Source organism: Peromyscus eremicus, chromosome 16_21 (genome assembly GCF_949786415.1).
Source record: "Peromyscus eremicus chromosome 16_21, PerEre_H2_v1, whole genome shotgun sequence".
Taxonomy (NCBI): Eukaryota; Metazoa; Chordata; class Mammalia; order Rodentia; family Cricetidae; genus Peromyscus; species Peromyscus eremicus.
The window spans coordinates 4,786,183-4,805,329 of record NC_081432.1 but is presented as its reverse complement, the minus strand read 5'-3'; the positions used below and the strand labels follow the sequence as shown (position 1 = coordinate 4,805,329).

At 54.2% G+C, this 19,147-nt stretch overlaps 1 protein-coding gene across 1 annotated transcript in view; it reads right to left on the bottom strand.

Moving 5' to 3' along the window:
- The window catches only part of Ppard (peroxisome proliferator activated receptor delta), a 76,866-nt gene extending 59,313 nt beyond the window's left edge, over positions 1-17,553 (bottom strand). Inside the window, exons 1-2 of the mRNA XM_059281904.1 lie at positions 17,433-17,553; positions 13,143-13,226 (exon numbers count right to left, since the gene is read on the bottom strand). The gene's annotated coding sequence lies outside the window, so the exon portion shown is untranslated. The remainder of the gene's footprint in view (positions 1-13,142; positions 13,227-17,432) is intronic.
- Between the last annotated feature and the right edge of the window lie 1,594 nt (positions 17,554-19,147).

The window sequence follows — 19,147 nt, the reverse complement described above, 5'->3', positions numbered from 1 at the left end:
CACAGGAACACACAGAATAGAGACCGAGAGGGAGGGTGACCAGTGGCTGCTGGGACGGGGGAGGGAGGGGCCTGGGACTAACTGCTCAGAGGCGTGGGTCTGTTTGGGGGATGAGGCAGATACTGTGCAATTAGATCAATTAGATGGTGGAGTTTTACGTTACTCTAAATACTAAAATTCTCAATTCTAATTGCTGAAAAATGTAAACAGAACAGGTTGGGTGTGGTGGAGGCACTGGGGGGATCTGGTGGGCAGGATCAGGCGTTCAAGGTCATCCTCGCTTACAGTCAGTTGTAGGCCAGCCTGGGCTACCTGGGACCCAGGACTGAAATAAGTAAAAGACTCTAAGACAGTTCACAGTGTGCCCTGTGGTGGGGCGCCCCAGGCCCTGCAAGCGAGCCTGCTTGTCACCTCCATCTTTGTCCCCTGCCCTGTCTAGCTGCCCATCTACCCTCCTCCTCCTCCTCCTCCTCCTCCTCCTCCTCCTCCCCTTTGGCCCAGTCTTGGGCAAAACCAGATCCACCTTTTCCTGGCAGAACAACACCTACTCAGACCTGCCAGAGACCATCTGAAAGCCAAGATGCCAGCCCCCGAAGTCACCCCAGACTGAGCTGCCCAATGACCAGAGCTGCGGTCACAACTATGTGTCAGCTGAGGGTCCAGTTTCACATGGGAACTTAATTATAGCTCTGGAGTGAAGGGAGGGGGAGGGAGAGTGTGGGCCTGCAGGGGACGAACAGGAAGCCGGTGCTCTGGGCCTGGGGCATGTATGAAGGCTCACAGGAACACAGCTCATGCATGCTAAGTGGACTCCAGGCCCAAACTGTGCACAGCCACCATGGCACCCAGAAAACCTGACACACAGTTTTCATACACTCTGCTGCTTGCTGGAGACCTCGTTCATCCGGAAGGCAGAGCTGCTCCCCAGGAAATGTCATCCTCAGCTTTCTCCCTGGCTTCGAGTTTTTCCATGGGCTGGAATCTGAGCTGTGGATCTAAGGGGCTGACCGACCCACACCTGACTACACTCAGATCCCTGCCCACTGCCCAGGAAGGTGCCAAGGAGGAGTGAGGCAGCTGCTACCACACAGGTGTCGGCTGCCGTCCTGGACTTGATCACACCACGGGCCTGGGTACTGCCAGGTGGAGAAAGTAAAGAGAGATGAAGAGAGAACCTCCGTGGAGGCCCGCGGCAGAGAGGAGGCCCGCGGCAGCAGATCTCCCTGTCTGTCTCTGAGGTCCCTGCTCTCCAGGCCTCTTCCTGCTCAGCCTACTTAGAGTCTCAGCAAGAATTCCCTGCAACATCATTGTCTCGACCTGCTGCCCAGTGCCCTCTGCCTCAGAGCGAGCCAGGGACCAGGCCCTGGTCCTGGTCCATCGCTCTTCCACACCCACACCCCAGCCAGGTCCCAACCTTCCCATCTCATGTTCCCCTCTTCTGAGCCCCCGATTCCTCCCTCAAAGCTATGAGAGGACATCTTCAGACCAAATGAGGCCGACTTTTCTAGATTTGTATGGAGAGAAGAAATGAGTTCGGATGATGGTTAAAAGACAGCAAAGGCTAGGAGGTCTCCGGGAGTTACAGGCCAGCCTGGTCTACATAGTGAATTGCGGGACAGCTACAACTACACAGTGAGACTTGAGCTCAAAAAAAAAAAAAAAAAAAGCCAGGTGGTGGCGCACGCCTTTAATCCCAGCACTCCAGAGGCAGAGGCAGGGGGATCTCTGAGGTTGAGGAGAGCCTGGTCTGCAGAGTGAGTTCCAGGACAGACAGAGAAACCCTGTCTCAAAAAACCAAAACTAACTAAATACATAAATAAATACATATATACATAAATAAATACATAAATACAATAAAAAAAATAAAAGGAACTCACTTGGTAGCCCAGGCTGGCCTCGAACTCACAGAGATCCGCCTGGCTCTGCCTCCTGAGTGCTGGGATTAAAGGCGTGCGCCACCACCGCCCGGCAAAGATTTATTTATTTATTATGTATACAGCATGTATTACTACAGGTCAGAAGAGGGCACTAGATCTCATTACAGATGGTTGTGAGCCACCATGTGGTTGCTGGGAATTGAACTCAGGACCTCTGGAAGAGCAGTCAGTGCTCTTAACCTCTGAGCCATCTCTCCAGCCCTACTGTCTGAGTCTGAAAAGCTGACAACCAGGAAACCCTGTGCGGTTCCCTCACAGGAGGGGGTGGAGAGGGTTACGAGCCCTCCCTGAGATTCAGCCCCTTCTGTGTTCTGCCCACCTGCCGGCTGCAGCCTACAGAAGCAGGAGCTCCATGGGGCAGCTGTGGAGGTCCCCCATGCTGAGTGGGGGTCCTTCTCAGCAGTACAGTTCTTGGGGTCACTCGCTGGGTCACTGGGTTGAACGGGGAAGCAATCATCCAGGAGACGGCCATCTGCTCCTCTCACCTCAGGAGAAGTTACTCCAGCGGGGAGTGGTGGGTTCACCACCCCAGAGCTGGCCAGGCCAAGCTGAACGTGAACAGCTGGGATCTGGCAGAGCAAGGAGCGGCTGAAGGGAGGAAGGAGGACATTTCCTTCCGAGCCCCAGTCAGCAGCCCTAATAAAGACACTGCTTCATTAAAACAAACAAAACCCTGCAAGCAGAAAGGGGTAAGGCTTGGGAAGACCAAGGGGGTCAGCGAGAGCGGACGACAAGGACGGGCAGTGGGAGTGGGTAGGCTCAGAACGCGTTACATACGATGTATGAAAACGCCACGGTGGAACCCATCATTATACATAACTGTCATCTTCTAATAAAACATAAACAAACAGAATAACCAGGCTCACACAATCTGAGAAGACCGGAAGCCGAGACTGACCACAGCGCCTGCGTGATTGGACATGGAACGGGTTTTCTTCGTGTTTCTCCTTCTCTTTTTTGTTGTTGTTATTGTTTTTGTTTGTTTGTTTGGAGACAGAGTTTCTGTGTGTAGCCCTGGCTGTCCTGGAACCCAATATGAGGACCTAGCCAGCCTTGAATTTACAGATCTACCTGCCTCTGCCTGTTGAGTGCTGGGATTAAAAGCATAAAATATTTTTAAAATAAAAATGTAAAGACCTACAGAAATTTATTTCAACTTCATACTCTAAAAATGACAGTCTCCCAAGTTCCACAGGCCCAGCCTCAGGTTGACCACGTAGGTCACTGCTCAGCTGCAGGGAGATGCAGTGCTAAAGTTCCGTTCAGTCCTCAGATTCATGTGCAGTTGCAGGGCACTGCAGTGATGGACAGCCCTTCCACTAAGCTAGGGAGCCCTCGGGGAATCGGGTGGGCAGCTGCCAACCCACAGAAGGCACAGTGACCTGCCCAATGCCACTCGGACTGGACCTTAGCTCCCGGAGTCTGCCCCTAACCACCACTCCGTGTTTCCTCGGAGTTCTCGGAGTGAGCGTGAGTAAGCGGGGCCACTGGTAGCTTCCTGCTCGCTCCAGGGAAAGCTCGCTCCTGTTTAGATTCCACAGAAACCACAAGCTCCTTGTCTCACCTGCCCCTCCAGCCTCCGGCCACCAGCTCTGCAGGGTCCCTGGGGTCTGCAGCTGACAGGCTGCACACAGTTCCCAGAGACCAGCCACAGCCACTGCCACACCTGCATCCCACTCTGGACCAGAAATGAGAACGGAAACAGAAAGAGCCTCTGAAATAAGCCAGGTAGGCCGGTGAGATGGCTCAGCAGGTAAAGGCGCCTGCCACCAGGCCGACAACCTGAATATAACCCTCGGATCCACAGTAGGGGAGGATCCACTCCTGCCAGATGCCCTCTGACATCCACAAGGGCGCTGGAACATGAGCCCCCCTGCCCCGGGAAATAATAATAAAAACTTTAAAAGTTTTAGAAGACATAGGAAAGGGAGCCTAAAACAAACTGGAGGGATGGGCATGTGTAACCAAGCCTGACATCCCAAGTTAGATCCCCGGGTTCCACAAGGTGGAAGCTGAGAACTGACTCCACACGGTGAGCCGAGGTGCGCGTGAGGGTCAAGGAAGAAGAGAACGTGATACTGTGGCTTGTGTGAAGTCAGGCTGCGACTCTACGGAGGGTCCATGTCTTGGAGCAGGACTGCTTCCGGCCTCTGCTCACAAGCCTGAGATGTAGCACAGGAGCCACACACCTCAGGAGCCTGGCTGAGGGGACACTGTCGGGACAGGCAGTCACTGAACTAAGAGCACAGATGTTCTGCCTCCCCATCTCAGACCTCATCTGTAAAACTATCAACAGCGGTGTGTGTGTGTGTGTGTGTGTGTGTGTGTGTGTGTGTGTGTGTGTGTGTATGTGCGCACCTGCATGCACATGCGTGAAGGGGTGTGGAACGTGTCTGTGGGGTGATGACTGGCTCAAGGGAGAATCTGTTTAAGGCGATCTCCCTCCCTCCCCTCTCCCCAGATGTAGACACCTTGGCCATCTTTGCTTCCCTCCCCTTATTGCTTAGAGCAGAGACTGAGTCCTGCCCCATCCCCCACAAGGCTCACCCACAGTCTGGCTGGGCAGTTACTTGTGTTTCTCCGGGCGGGGCTGTGTTGGAATGGGTCCCTGGGCCTCCTCTGCCTGCTGACCTGGAATGAGACCCTACAGGAGGTCCTGCCAAAAGGCCGCTGCTCACTGACCAACAAGGGGCCACTGTTCTCTGAAACCAATGCCAGGCTAGTGAGTCAAGCAGGTGATTTCCAACTGGACCAATCGGGTTTGGCTATCCGAGGCTCCAAAGAAACATTCACTGGCTTTCACCATCTGGTGCCTTAAGAATCAGTGATATCCAGCATCTTATCATCTGTGAAAGAACTCACGCACGCTCATACACAAAACACACACACTCACTCCCAGGCAGAATGCAATCACAAGGTGAGGTGTGTCAGTGGCACCGGGTGCTCAGCTCACCATGGACAGGCGCTCACCACCCAGCTACAGCGGTCACCAACAGCTCTGGGGACTCAAAACAAGGTGACTCCTGAAGTCACCATCTAACAGTGAAATCCACCTTTATACACCGTGGCAGGTGCCAGCCAGAGGCGGGAACAGGAGCTTCACTCAGACCCGAAAGCGAGGAAGGTGCCAAGGTGGGGAGGCGGGGGCGCTGGCAAAGCCTTGCCAAAGCAGTCTGTCTTCTCCACTGAGCTCAAACAGGGAAAGGCAAGTGAGCCCTTGGCTGAAATGTCCTTCTGCTGTGGGATAACCCTTTGGTACACTGTGAAGAGGCCTTTGCCAGGGTGCCTTCTGATTGGTTTAATAAAGAGCTAGATGGCCAATAGTTAGGCAGGAGGTACAGGCGGGACTTCCAAGCACAGAGAGGACTCTGGGAGGAGGAGAGGCAGAGAAAACAGCCAGAGACAGGAGGTGTAAGAGAGGTAATGTCACGTGATAAAACATAGATTAATACAAATTAATTTATATTAATTTAACTTAAGTTATAAGAGCTAGTTAGGAACAAGCCTAAGCTACAGGCTGAGCTTTCATAGTTAATAAAAAGTCTCCGTGTCATTATTTGGGAGCTGGCTGGCGGGACAGAAGAAGGCTCATTACACTGTTCCCCTTGAATACTCCCAGAGAGGGCCACTCTATGGAAGGTGGCCACACTGGGTGGCACTTACCCATCTGCTACCTGACCAGCTCTTTGGGGAGGCACTGGACGGCTCCATCAAGGAGCTGGTTTCTGGGGAGATGTCACTAACAGTGACAAGTGAACCTCCTCCCCCAGGGCTGAGTCGGCCGTGCTGCAGATCATCAACTCCTGGAGCACATTGGGCAGAGAGAGCAACGGCGGTGTCACACGGTGGAAGGAGAAGGCGGAGAGGAGGGTAAGTGCAAGATGCTGCTCCAGGGGACCAGCCCAGGAAGGACACCGCTGGTCGGCCCACACCTCCCTGGGGGGCAGGGCATACAGGAGTGACAAAGAAAAGGTGGCGGCCACCAACTCTGACAGCCTGAGTTTGAGCCCCCAGCCCCACGTGGTGGGAGGAAAGAACCAACTCCCCCAAGATACCCCCTGATCTCTACACACATGCTATGCATGTGTACACACACACACGCACACACACACACACACACACACACACACACACAATCAATCAATCAGTCAATCACTTTTTCAATTGAAGAAAATAAAAGAAAGAAATGAGTGGTCCCCACAGTGGTGGGGTCAGGTTGACAACCCTACCCCATGCTTGCAGGAGACAGCTGAGCCCTGGCTCGGGCGCCCAGACACCAGCAGGGTCAGACAACTGACCAGACGACAGAGCCAACTGCCCACAGCTGCCCACAGCTGCCCATAGCACCGCCACGGAGCAAATCGTACTACATGCCACAAATACGCTCAGCACAGGAATGACACCCCTCCGGCCACTAATTTCTTCACTTAGTGACTTTCATTCGAACAATAATAGTTATTGGGGCTGGGCAACTTTAATCCCAGCACTAAGGAGGCAGGGGCAGGTGGATCTCTGAGTTCAAGGCCAGCCTGGTCTACAGAGTGAGTCCCAGGACAGCCAGGGCTACACAGAGAAACTCTGACTCAAAAAAAAAAAATTGTTATTGATCAATTTATTGGTTATCAATGGTTTCCCCCATAAACCCTACCGTATACCTCCTTCCCCAGTATGCCCACCCAGAGGCAGACCAACCCAGGACCCTGCCACTGGTAAGCCATTGTGCTCTCTGCCCTGCCACTGAAGACTCGTATTTTCTGATAAGAATCAATTTGGGATCATTACCTGAAAATACGAGGTCAGGGAAGGCAGGAGGATTTAATACATGGAGACGATTTGTACCCTGCCCCGATGACAGTGGGAGTTACTATAGACTAGTGACACACTGGCATTTTGTAAAGTGGCCAGGGAAGTAGAGGTGGGGGTCACCATCTAGGGGAGGGCGGCTTTTCAGCATAGGCACCTTTGACCTGTGGGGTCTGAGTCTTAGACACCCAAGGACCAGAAGCAGGAAGGAGGCCACTACAGGTGTGGGTGGGAAGTTCCATTTACTTCTGGAGGCAGGGAAGAAGGCCAGGCATGAAAACGGGGCCACCGCTGAGGCTGAGCAGGGGGTGCACAGCTCTTCAAGGTGACAGCCACACATCCACCCTGGCTACCAGGCTCAGGGAAGACAACTCTCCGGCCAGGAGGACCAGGGCTGAGACGGTATCTCAGGTGCGCATCTGTGGAAGAGTGGAGAGAGGGGGCCTTTCTTGGGCCTAATCTACCTCACAGGCCTCTAACTGAGGGAGGTGAAGACTCCAGAGACCCAGGCCTGCCTGCTGTGAGCTGGGACCCCACTTTAGGCACACGCCCCACACCAACACTGAGGGTGGAAGCGCCCTCACTACCTGGGAAAGGAAGGCCACCCATTTCTCCATCATGTGCTCCCGGTGATGCTCCTGGACACAAAGCAGCAAATGTTCTACAGAGAAGAAAGGAGGCAGCACCAGGAAGAACAACACTCCGCTCTGGAGATCGGGAGGTCAGGAGGCCAAAACCGGTTTCCTTGGACCAGAGCCAGTGCTGGCAAGACCACACTTCCCTGAAGGCCCTTGGAGAACCCTTTCCATTGCCGTTCCCAGACACACAACTGCATTCCTCACATTTCCTGGCCTCATCTTCTGCCTCCAATGCCAGAAGTATAGCATCTTGCAGAGGTCACACGTCTGTCCTGCGCCAAATCTCTCTGCTTCCGGTGGCCTGGAACCCATCAGGAATACAGAATAATCTCTCCAGCCCAAGAGCCCTAGCTTAAGCAGGATGGTGGTGGCGCACGCCTTTAATCCCAGCACCCGGGAGACAGAGGCAGGAAGATCTCTGTGAGTTCGAGGCCAGCCTGGTCTACAGAGCGAGTCCCAGGACAGCCAGGGCTCCACAGAGAAACCCTGTCTGGAAAAGAGCGCTAGCTCAGTCACACCTGAAAACTCCACGTGCCTGCCGGACAGCAGCTACAAGTTCAGGGGTTTGTGGCCTTGACGTCTTCGGGGGACATTACTCAGCTCACAACGACGGAAGCAACCCAAGGATACTTAAGGAACACAGGTCCCTGTCCAGCCTGGGAATCTGGTTGACTCCAGATGGCTTCCCCTGGCTCCACCTCCACCGGCTTACTATGTAGGTGGGTGGCGGGAGAAGGAGCTGAGTGAGCCTGAACACCTCGGCCTTGGGGGACTTCTGTGGGAGGAAAGGGGTTTCCTCCCACCTCCCCAAGGGCTCCTGAAGCCTGCTCTGCAGGATGGGCGCCGACATCAAGACACCTGTGAAGAGCCGGGCAGCGGCGGTGGCGGTGGCGGCGCACGCCTTTGATCCCAGCCCTCGGGAGGCAGAGCCAGGCGGATCTAGGGTAGAGGGCTTAGAGAGGTCAGGGTGCCCAGATCCTCAGATCCTTGGCCATGAAGACACCAGAGATGGGTCAGTGCATGGCAATGTCACAGCAAATGTCACCAACTGTCCCAGGAACGTGGCTTCTGCAGACACTAAACGGTTTGGAAAAGCACAGCCAGAGACCTGTGGCCTGGAGACGGCTGTGTGTCTTGGACAGTGACCCTCTGCTGTGTGGCCATCACTGGGGCATGCTACTCTTTGTAAACCACTTCCCGCCTTCCCAAAGCCGCCAGCACCTGGTGAGGTGACAAGAAGTCCCACACAAGGACTCTTCTTACCCAGTGTGCCCAGCTGGCCAGAGACACTTAATAGGCTGATTGCGGCCCCAAGGGTGCACTTGGCGATGTCTGGAGACCTTCTTGGGTTCCCACAGCTGGGGAGGGGCAGTGTCACCGGCCTCTAGTGGACAGAAGCCAGGTATTGCTGATTCCCCCCCCCCCCCCAATCACACACAGAGAAGATCACTAACTTCCCAATACACCCGGAAGGCTGAGGAACCAGCCTGTACTCAAGAATGTTGAAGCAGAGGCAGAGGAGAAGATAATTAGTCACAAGCCCAGAAATGCTTTAGTTTAGGCATTCATGGACACTGGGGCAAAGCAAACTTCACTTGTTTGGAAATGGAGATGTGTAGAGTCTGGGTTCCAGAAAGTTCCAGCATAGAGCTTGTGAGGTGAGAGGCCTAGTCAGCTACGCTGCCAGCTGGGAGAGTTGCCCTGTGCAGCTGTTGTGAGGAGGCCACGTTCTCTGAGCCTCAAAGGTCACGGACTCCTGGACACAGGAAGTGCCAAGGCTGTGCCAAGGATCATACAGGAAAGCCGTGGCAGTCTCACACAGGACACCATTAGCATAAGGACAGAGGAGAGAGCTCAGTGCCAGGCAGCTCCTCCGAGGACAGCAGCTTTCCAAGCTGCATCCAGATAAGCCGTAAAGAATAACGGTCCCAGGAGAGCTGCCGAGACACGACCGACCGGGCCGGGCTGACGCTAGGTACGGAGGATGGGGTAAGGACGGGAGAGAGGGGTACTGTTGTGTGCTGCCCTGGCCCCAGGCCGTGTGACAGGTGCTAAAGACTGTTCAAAAGTTGGCTCCTGAACGGGGAGAGGAGCTGCCTCAGGAAGTCCCTCCCACAACATTCAGAACCCAGCTCACAGAAGGGGACACACGGGGGCTGTGGTTCCTTCCAACCCTCGCAGAGAGGCTGATGAAGGCCGAGGACACTAAACCGTAAGACATGGCTAACACAGAGCTAAGAGCACTCTCCGTCGGCCTGCACCAAATCCACACAGGCCTCTTCAGACAAAGGACAGCTCGGAACAGGGCTGCTGACTGTGGGGGCGAAGCCCAGGAGAACCTGTCCTTCAGTCCCTTCTACAGTCTGCTTTCTGACCCTGGACCCTCACTGTCACTCCCCAGCATGGCTTCCCTCTTGGCTCTTCTCACTCCTTCTTCCTTTTGTTTTTGAGGCTTGGTCCCATGAAGCCCAGGCCAGCGTCAAAACTCCCTGAAGTCATGATCCCCCTGCCTCCGCCCCCATGTACCTGGGTTCCAGGCCTGTGGCCCCACGCCTGTCCCACACAGGACTGGCCTGCAGCCCACACTCCTGCCACCTTCAGGAGCCTGTCAGGACCAGCCCGCCAAGGATCATCGCAGCTGGGCTTGTAGACTGTCAAGTTCCCTCCTGGGAGGAGGGAGGGTCATGGGACCCTCACCTGAGTACCCAGCCACCCCTCCTAGCCACACGTGTGCTATTCTGCCCTATCTGCCCTGGTCTCAAGGTCTCTGGGAACAGCTAGAGGACAGGTGGTAAAGGACTGGGGGAGGGGACAGCCACGAAGGAGCCATCATCCACACCAGTGCAGACCTGTTGTGTCCACTTCAAGGTCAACCAGCTCAGTAAGTAAGCCTGATAAAAGCAAAGCTGATGGAATCACACATTGGTTGTCAGTGGGACCGTGGCAAGAGTGTCCCAATCTCTCAAGGAAATCTTAGCAACACCTGGCTACTGTCCCTGCTTTTTAAAAATATTCTTTAAGATTCATTTATGTTATGACTGTTATAAGTGTTTTGCCTTCGTTTATGCCTCGGTGGCACTTCCATGCCTGGGGCCCTCAAAGGTGAGACATTGGATCACCTGGAACCGGAGTTACGGACAGTTACAAACAGTTGTGAGCTACCATGTGGGTTCCGGGACAGAACCCAGGAAGAACAAGTGTTCTTAACCACTGAGCCACCTCCAGCCCCCATCCTTGCCTCTTAGTGGTCCCGAAACTTAAGTACACTTGAAACAATTACTGGTATTAACATTTATTTCGTCTGCCTGGTTTTTCAGGTTTTTTTAATAAAATGCTTAGCTTTTATGTGCCTTAGCCTTGACAATAAAGCTTAAATGTAGCTGCCTTCTGACGTGTATAAACCCTTTAATTAATTTCTCCCATGCATCAGTAACCCTGAGTGGGGCTGGAGACCCCCCTCTCACACCCTGGGCACCACTATGACTGGTGGGTAGATCAAAGCCAGTGCAGGCCACTGCACCCACAGGGACGAAGATGAAAGCGAGGAAGGACCTCCCTCCTCCACTGAGACCCCTGGACTGGTCCTCCCATCCTCCACCTCCATTCTTTCTCTGTTCTAGCACCTTCTGCAATGTTAGTATTCCTTCTCCAAAACTATCAGTAGTTCCCCACCGCCCACACACGATGGAAACACCTTCCCGTGACTCAGTGTCCTCGATGTACCTACCAGTGAATTCATAACAGGTCTGTTCCAGAACGGAAATAATGAGAAAGTACTTTCCTTCTGCAAGTGACTCGTGTGCAGGCCAGGTGACCTCCCTACAGCAGAGGCCTCTCCCTCTCCATGTGTCTCCTAGATACACCTTGGTTTCACCCTTCCTTTGGTCTCAATTGGTCCTGTGACCAAAAGAACAGAAGGGATGAGACCCGGTCACACGATGAGATCCGGTCATGAGAAGGCCTACCATCCCTTCAGTGCTCTTGATCTGGGATGTCTGTGCTCAGAGCCCAGCCAGTTATGCTATGAGCAGCCGATGTCCTCCGACTCCCACATACATACACGGTGCACCCATGCGCACAAGCACACTGACAGACTAAAGTTACACACACAAATGTAACTTTAAAACAAAGGTGGCTGGATGTTGTGGCTTACACCGTTAATCCCAGCACCCTGGAGGCAGAGGCAGAGGCAGAGAGATCTCTGTGAGTTTGAGGCCAGCCTGGTCTACAGAGGGTCAAAAAAGAGGTGTGTGTGTAATGGGGTGGGGCGTGTGTGCTGAGGTCAGAAGTTTGAAAACTCCTACTTTGCATGGTGATTTCAAAGCCCAGCGGTCTCGTTTGGCCCTCGGGACGCCATCTAAAGATAAACCCACTGACCATCACACTCTGGCACCTGCCAGCTCCCTAAAATCTGAAAACTTATCCTACGCTTGTCTTCTCCCTTCACCCAGGCTCCTCACGCCTGGAAGCGGGGTGGCTGCTGAAGACTGTGTCTGAAGCACCTGTCACAGCCCCGGACCCAAGGAAGCGCTAAGAAGGCTTAAGAGGCAGCAGCCACAGACTCTTGAGATCTGTACAGAAAAATGAGACGGAGCACAGCTGAGTCTCCGCGGGAGGAGACAAGGCTCAGGCTGAACTGCGGCCATTGTTGCTGCTCACGTGACAGAAATCAGTGCAGCTCAGCAGCTCTCCCAGCCTGGAAGACTTCCTCCTCATCCCATTTGGGACCTTCAGAAGCCTCTACCCCCTTCTTCCTCTGAATGTGGGTCTGAGAACTGCAGGGGCTCTTGCCCCAGACCTTCCAGAAGGATCCACAAACAACCTGAGCCCTAAGAGGGACACACAGCTCCAGGCTGGCCACCCTGCTTGGCAACAGGAAAATCCGCCGGGTGTAAAAGGCAGAGAAAGGGAAGTGGAGGCCACAACAGCTCCTGGATCCACTGGACATCAGAGATGAAAACGGAGCCAGGTTTCCCCCGGCCCCCAGCAGGGACCCGCCGTGACCCAGCCTGCCCAACCGTCAAGACAATGACCATCAAACTCCCTGGTGTGCCCCTTCTGAGAGTTTCTAGAACCTGCCAGGCGTCCTGAGAACAGAGAAACAGCATGGGAAGCCCAAAGCATTGTGAGATTCTGCTGAGGGCTCAGACACCCAGCAGAGAAGGAAGAGCCCCCATTTCTGCCCCATAGACCTGGGGGCAGGGACTAAACATCTCCATCATGTCCCTGAGCAGATGTGATGGCATACACACCCAGTTCTAGCACTTGCCAAAGAGAAGCAAGGGGATCTGGAGTTCTAGACCAGCCTGGCTACAAATCCGGGCTCTGCTCTGTCTCCAAGAAACCAAACAGCAACACATCTATGGCATAAGTGGAAGAAAACGATGAACGGCATCTTGGTGACCCACTGCACCCACATGGCAGAGAAGAAAGAGTGTTCATTTAGTCACTCAACAAACACTGACTACCCTCTGTAGCACGGAGTCCCTGAGACACAAGAGGAGCAAGAGTGAGTCCTTGTTTTTGTGGAGTTTCTTTTTCAGTGGGTACAAAGGTACCACACTCCACGCTCCTAAAAGACCTACATGCGCCACACACAACGGATGACTCCTTAAGGAGTGCCCACTACGCATTAAGGGATGGTGCAGAAGCTGTGATAGGCAGTCGTGATCGGGACTCAGCCTGCGGAATCCCACAAGGCCCGGCGCCTATGTGGAGCCAGTGGCCGTCAGCCAGACACCTGAGTCAGTGAAGTGGGATTTACCTTTACCGTGGGTTCGTCTTCATCTGTCGGTGAGCAGGAGCCACTGAGTGAGTGCCACGTGCATACCCACACCGCTGCACAGCGCTGCAAGACAGAAAAGAACCGTGGTCCATAACTGAGTGGTGCCAGGGTCCAAAAAAAAGCGCTAGGAAACGGAACACTGGGACACAAAAACCAGTGGTCCCATGTGACCTCACACACACCCTGGGAGGCTGTTGAGCTAAGCTTGAGTCAGCAAATATTTCCCAATCCTGGAAGGAGTCTGCACTTCCAAGCAAGCAGACACCAGCTCTGCTGATCTTACCTGGGTGGGGCGGAAGGAGCTGCCAAGGTAAAAAGAGGTAGTGCCCAACACCCCACCAGCTCATAAAAGGAGAGGCCTTGAGTCACCCGAGATTCCTCAGGGGAACACAGAGAGACTGAAGTCACACCCCAGTCACCAGCCCCAAGTTATGAAGGCCATGGGAGAAGACCCACATGCCTGAAACCTGATGCTGAAGGCCTGTTTCCCTGCCAGGCTCCAGCTAAGTACCCAGCTCTCCTCCGACACCCTGGAATCCCGCTGCCACAGCAAGCCACTCCTCCCCTGGCTCTCATGGCACGCAAACATGCTCAGCGACATCCAACCATCTCCAAGAAACAGCCACAGGGCAATCTGGGACGGCACGGCACGGACAAGGGCACTAGGCACAGGGCTTCGGACAGAATACAGGCCAGAGCCTGGCAGGACATGCCAGCCTGTGTGAGTGCTGGGTAGGGAGGAATGCTCCCAAGGTGGACAGTACCAGGGGCTAGCCCTGGCACTGCTGGCTCCCCGAGAGGCACTAGAGGAGGGCACTAGAGCACACACACACACACACACACACACACACACACACACACACCACAAACAGGCAGAGAGCAGCACCCTGTGAAGGTGGGCCTCAGGAGAGGACTCAGCTGAAGCTGATGGAGCCACGGGTCTAACACCTCCTGAAGAGATGAGCCTCACTGTACCAGGACATGCCAGGCTCAAGCCCCGGGGACAGCGTGCACAGCAGACAGGCAGCTGTGTTCTATCCAAAATCGAGGCCTACCAGTTTCCCAGGCTAGTCTTCACACTGACTATCCTCCCAGGCCTCTGGGAAAGAGAGTAAGGGACCGCAGGTGGGGCTGGGAGGAGGAATATGGGCTGCTTTTCCTGGGGGGGCTTGACGCACACCCCAGAGCGCAGCGGAGAAAAGGCAAGAAGAAGAAAAGTTTCCAAACAGAGTCGGGGGTGGGGGTCAAGCCAGTGAACTATGGAGGTGACAGGAGATGCCACTGGCAAGGGCCTGTCCACCCGCACCTTGAAAACAGGCATTGACCCACGATGTGCAAAAATCCCCAAATGGAAAACAACTATTCCCTTGAAGGCTGCAGAATGGACGCGCCCCAGGAGGCTACCTGGCCAGCGCTGCTAGGACTTTCGAGGCTCTTCCTGGACTGGCCCTGCGCTCTGCTCAAGGCTCCCACGCACTGCCTCAGCACAGAGCGCTGTGATTGTCGGTTACGCAAAGACAGGACAGCAGCAGACTGCTCAGGGGTGTTAGGTAGGGGCTAGAGAGATGGCTCAGAGGTTAAGAGCACTTGCTACTTTTGCAGAAGACCCAGGTTCGATTCCCAGCACCCACAGAGTGGTTCACAACCATCTGTGACTCCAGTTGGAGCAGCTCCAACGCCCTCTTCGGACCTCTGAGGGCACACGGCACCAAGTACAGATGTGGTGCACAGATAGATGCACCAAAAGAGTGTCAAGCAGAGTCTCTGGGGAGCCAGAGACCAGACTAATCATTGCCAAGCACTTAACTGCACCCCTCAAAAATGACTCAGGTGGGGTGATGTAGCCCAGTAATACCAGCACTCAATAATACACAGAAGCAGGAAGACGGCCACCAGTTAGGAGGCTAACCTGAGCTACAAAGTGAACTCAAGGCCAGCCTGGGTTACAGAGTGATACTGTCTCAAATTTAAAGGGGGGAGAGGGGGTGAATCAGAGAGCAAAGGTTCTTGCCACCCAGCCTGATGACCTGAGTTCAATCCCTGGGACCCATACAGCAGAGAAAACTAATTCCCAAAATTTGTCCCACACACTCACACAAAAACAAATAAATAAATAGATGTAAAAGATATATATATATATATATATATATATATATATATATATAAAAATAAAACCTTTATGGATGTTTTTCATAGAAAGAAAAGATCTCTTCTAACCTACTCTCTGCTCCACTCCTCTGAATCCAGCAGGGCAGAGGGGGCTTGGGGACCTGTAGAGAGGAGACAGACTCAAACACAGGCCAGCCACGACCGTGCTGCTTTCATGGAAAAGGGTCAGTGTACACCAGATTACAAAACTGTAAGGTCCGGTCGGGCTGGTTCTGTTGGCTCCCTGCTGTGGCTCCAGAAGGCTGCCTGTCCTGTGGCCAATTCTGGCTCAAAGACAGAGTGCAACCCTCACAAGAGGAAGCTAAAGACATGGTGCCAGAGTAACGAGGGGCTTCCGCTTCTAACATGAGAGTGGGTCACACTTCAAGGGTCTGCCAAGATCATGTGGGGTAAAAACGGGGTATACATTCTTTCCTGAGGATGTCTCCAGGGGTCCAGGGCCAAATAAAGGGGCCCAAGCCCAGACACACCCGAGACAACGATCCATGTGCCTGGAAGCAGACAGCTCAAGATCCTTGCAAGACCTCACTGGTGCAATCCCATAGCTTGCCCAGGCAGATACCAAGGCAATACCCCAGACCACACCTGAGCAAAAGGAACGTCAGCTGCCTCTCCCAGCCACAGGAAACGAAGCTGTCCAGGAAATGGAAGAAGAAAAGGTACCGAGAGACCACGTCCAGTGACCAACATGTCAGGCTCATTCCATCAGTGAGAGACAGAGGACAGAAATCCAGTGGCCTTTAGTCAAGGCATCATGACTAAAGGGTGTAGATACCCAACAGCCCCAGGGCTAGCAGGCCCATAATCCATTAAAAAACAGGGAGAGGGAAATGTATTCTGGGGCTGGTGAAGAGGCTCAGCGGGTAAAGGTGCTTGCCACCAAGCCTGGATGTCCTGAGTCTATTTCCAGGGCCCACAGAATGAGACAACCAACTCCCAACTCCAGTAACTTGTCCTCTGACCTCCACACACCTACACCTCACCCCATAGCCACACCCCACATAAATAAATAAATGCAACTTTTAAACAAAAAAGCTTTTTAGAGCCTGTACAGGGAAGAAAACCCAAGTTGAAGACCAAAGTCATCCCTGAGCATGGCTTCTGGAGACTTCTCTTAGCTCTCTGGGATAGGGAAGTGCGTGGAAGGGAGGAGTGAGGACAGATAGCTTTAAGTATCATGGTTTAAATGGGCTCCATAATATCCCAAATGAATCCTATTTCCTGGAAGGGGAAAAGAGTTATATGAGGCCTCCGGCTACCGCTGGCACACATCCAGCTCAGAGCTGTCTCTCCCCAAGGGTTCCTGGAAGTCAACAGACCCATAAAGGGGAAGTATTGTAAAGCTGAGATTAGCAGGGCCTAACAACTGGGAATCCCTCTCAGTACAACACCCAGTAAACCCTCCCACTCTGAACAAACCTGGTCAAGAATGGTCAACACCCCATTCTGCCGCCCTCCCATCTCCACCGAAGGTAAAACGGAAGCCTATCATGTACGTCTGGGTTCACCCCGAAGCAGAGGCAAAGAACCTAGAAGCGCAGCGGTCGGGTGACAAGAGGTGACAGGGACGGGACTGCTCCCAAGGAAATCAGAGCCGTGCTAAGGCAGGGCCTCTGCGGGCCGCCAGGACAGAAGTGGCTCGGATAAACCGGGCGGGCTCACAACATCCTAGGGAAGATGGGGAGGGATCAGGCAACCAGAGAAGTAGGGGACGGGGATGGGGACAGAGAGCAACGACCGACAGGACAAGGATGGGAGGCTGTCGGGGGAGGCAGGAGGATCTCCAAAGAGGGCTGGGTAGAGGGGCACCAGGGAGGCACTCGGGAAGAGGTCAGAAGGGAGGTGAAGATGGGGTTCTCGTGGAATCGGGAGGAGATGACGCCACGGGGCCCCAGAGGGGGTCAGGGTGGGTAGGAGGCGGCAGGGATGTCGGCTTGGAGCAGCCACAGAGGTCTCCGTACTGTGGACCCCGGTGGCGGAGCCTCAGCGCACAGGCCGAGCGTGGAAGAGGCGCAGCCCCGCGGAACGCAGCCTCCGGAGCCCCGACCCCACCGTTCACCTCCGCCCGGGCCGCGCTGGCCTCTCCCGACCCGCACGGACCTGTCCCGGTCGCCTCCCGCGCCGCCGCCGCAGCCGTCCCGCAGGCTCCGCAGAATCCCCCAGCTCCTGCCAAAACTTTTCCCATTAATCCCCAGCTCCGCCGCGGCCTGCGGCGTCACACGCTCCCAGCCCCGGCCCCGCCCCCGCCTCGCTGACGTCACCGCGCCGCTCGCTCCCGCCCCCGCCCCCCGCCAGGCACTCGCCACGCCCTCTTCCCCCAGGGCAGCAACCAATCGCCGCGCCGCCGGGGCCATCGCTCCGCCCACCGCACTGCTGCCCCCCTGGCGCGTCGGCAGCGCCCTCTGGAGTCCGATGTGGGAGCAGCAGCTCAAGGAAGGCTCTGGGGAGAAGCTAGGGCAGGTAGAACGTGTCCCGCAAGGAAATTTAAGGAGAGGAAAGAAGGTGGAGGTCATCTAGTACAACCTCCTCGCTCTTCCCGAGGAGAAACTAGGCACAGACTTGTGTGGCTTTGAAAGAAGCAAAGCTAAGGGCGACGGGGCAAGGAGTAGAGGCAAAGTGTAATATTCAAAAGAGTTCGAGGGCAGGGCATGGGGGATGAAAGACCTGGGGATGAAAATACATACACAGACCCATTTTTAAAGTATTTGTCGCCGGGCGGTGGTGGTGCACGCCTTTAATCCCAGCACTCGGGAGGCAGAGGCAGGCGGATCTTTGTGAGTTCGAGGCTAGCCTGGTCTAGAGAGCGAGATCCAGGAAAGGCGCAAAGCTACACAGAGAAACCCTGTCTCGAAAAACCAAAAAAAAAACATTTGTATACCTGAGAGTTTTGTCTGCGTGTCTGTGCCCTATGTGCGTGCAAGTGCCAGCAGAGGCCAGAAGAGGGCGTTGGATCCCTGCAAGTGGAGTTACAGCCAATGGAGCGCTTCCGTGTGGGTGCTGGGAATGGAACAGCGGTCCTCTCCAAGAGCAGCCGGCCCTCTTCGCCACCGAAACATCTCTCCAGCCCTCCAGTATTTTTTTAATTTGAGAAGAAAATTGGTGATTCATTCGATGACTCAGCAGGTAATCATGCTTTGCCTTCAAGCCTGATAACTTGAATTCAGTCCCTGGTTATCCTCTGACCTCTCCAATACACCCATGCGTGCACACGCGTGTACACACACACTGTAAGTAAAAAATGTAATAGTAATATTAAAAAGAAACAACTGGGAGGCATGGCGACATTGTAACTCTGGCATTCAGGCGGTGGATGAAGAAATATCAAAGGTTCCACATCATCTTTAGCTATGTAGAAAGCAGTTCTAGGCCAGCCTGGGCTGTGTGAGACCCTCCCCAACGGGAAAATAAATTCAAAAAGAACTTTCTCCTCTCTTGAGATCTCTGTCACTGGAAATTCATGGTCCTGGAACCTTGTATCCACCTAAGTCGGAGGGGGGTGCTGCCTTCCCTGGCAGAGGAAATTCTGATCTTGTCTAGAAGAAGGACCTCTCATCCCAACTCGCCTCTTACCGTGTACCCTAAGGCAATCTGGCAGGAGCTGGTTTCATCATCTTGGTATGAACAAAACTTGACTGGCAGGAACAGTCGGCAGGTGCCTCCCTCCTCTGCACCTCCATTAACGGCTACCTCTGCCCTCTTCAGGCCCAGCTTACACCACATCCTCAGTGCTCTGGATTTGAGATTCCCACACCACTTCTGTTCTCTCTCTCTCTCTCTCTCTCTCTCTCTCTCTCTCTCTCTCTCTGTCTCTTTCT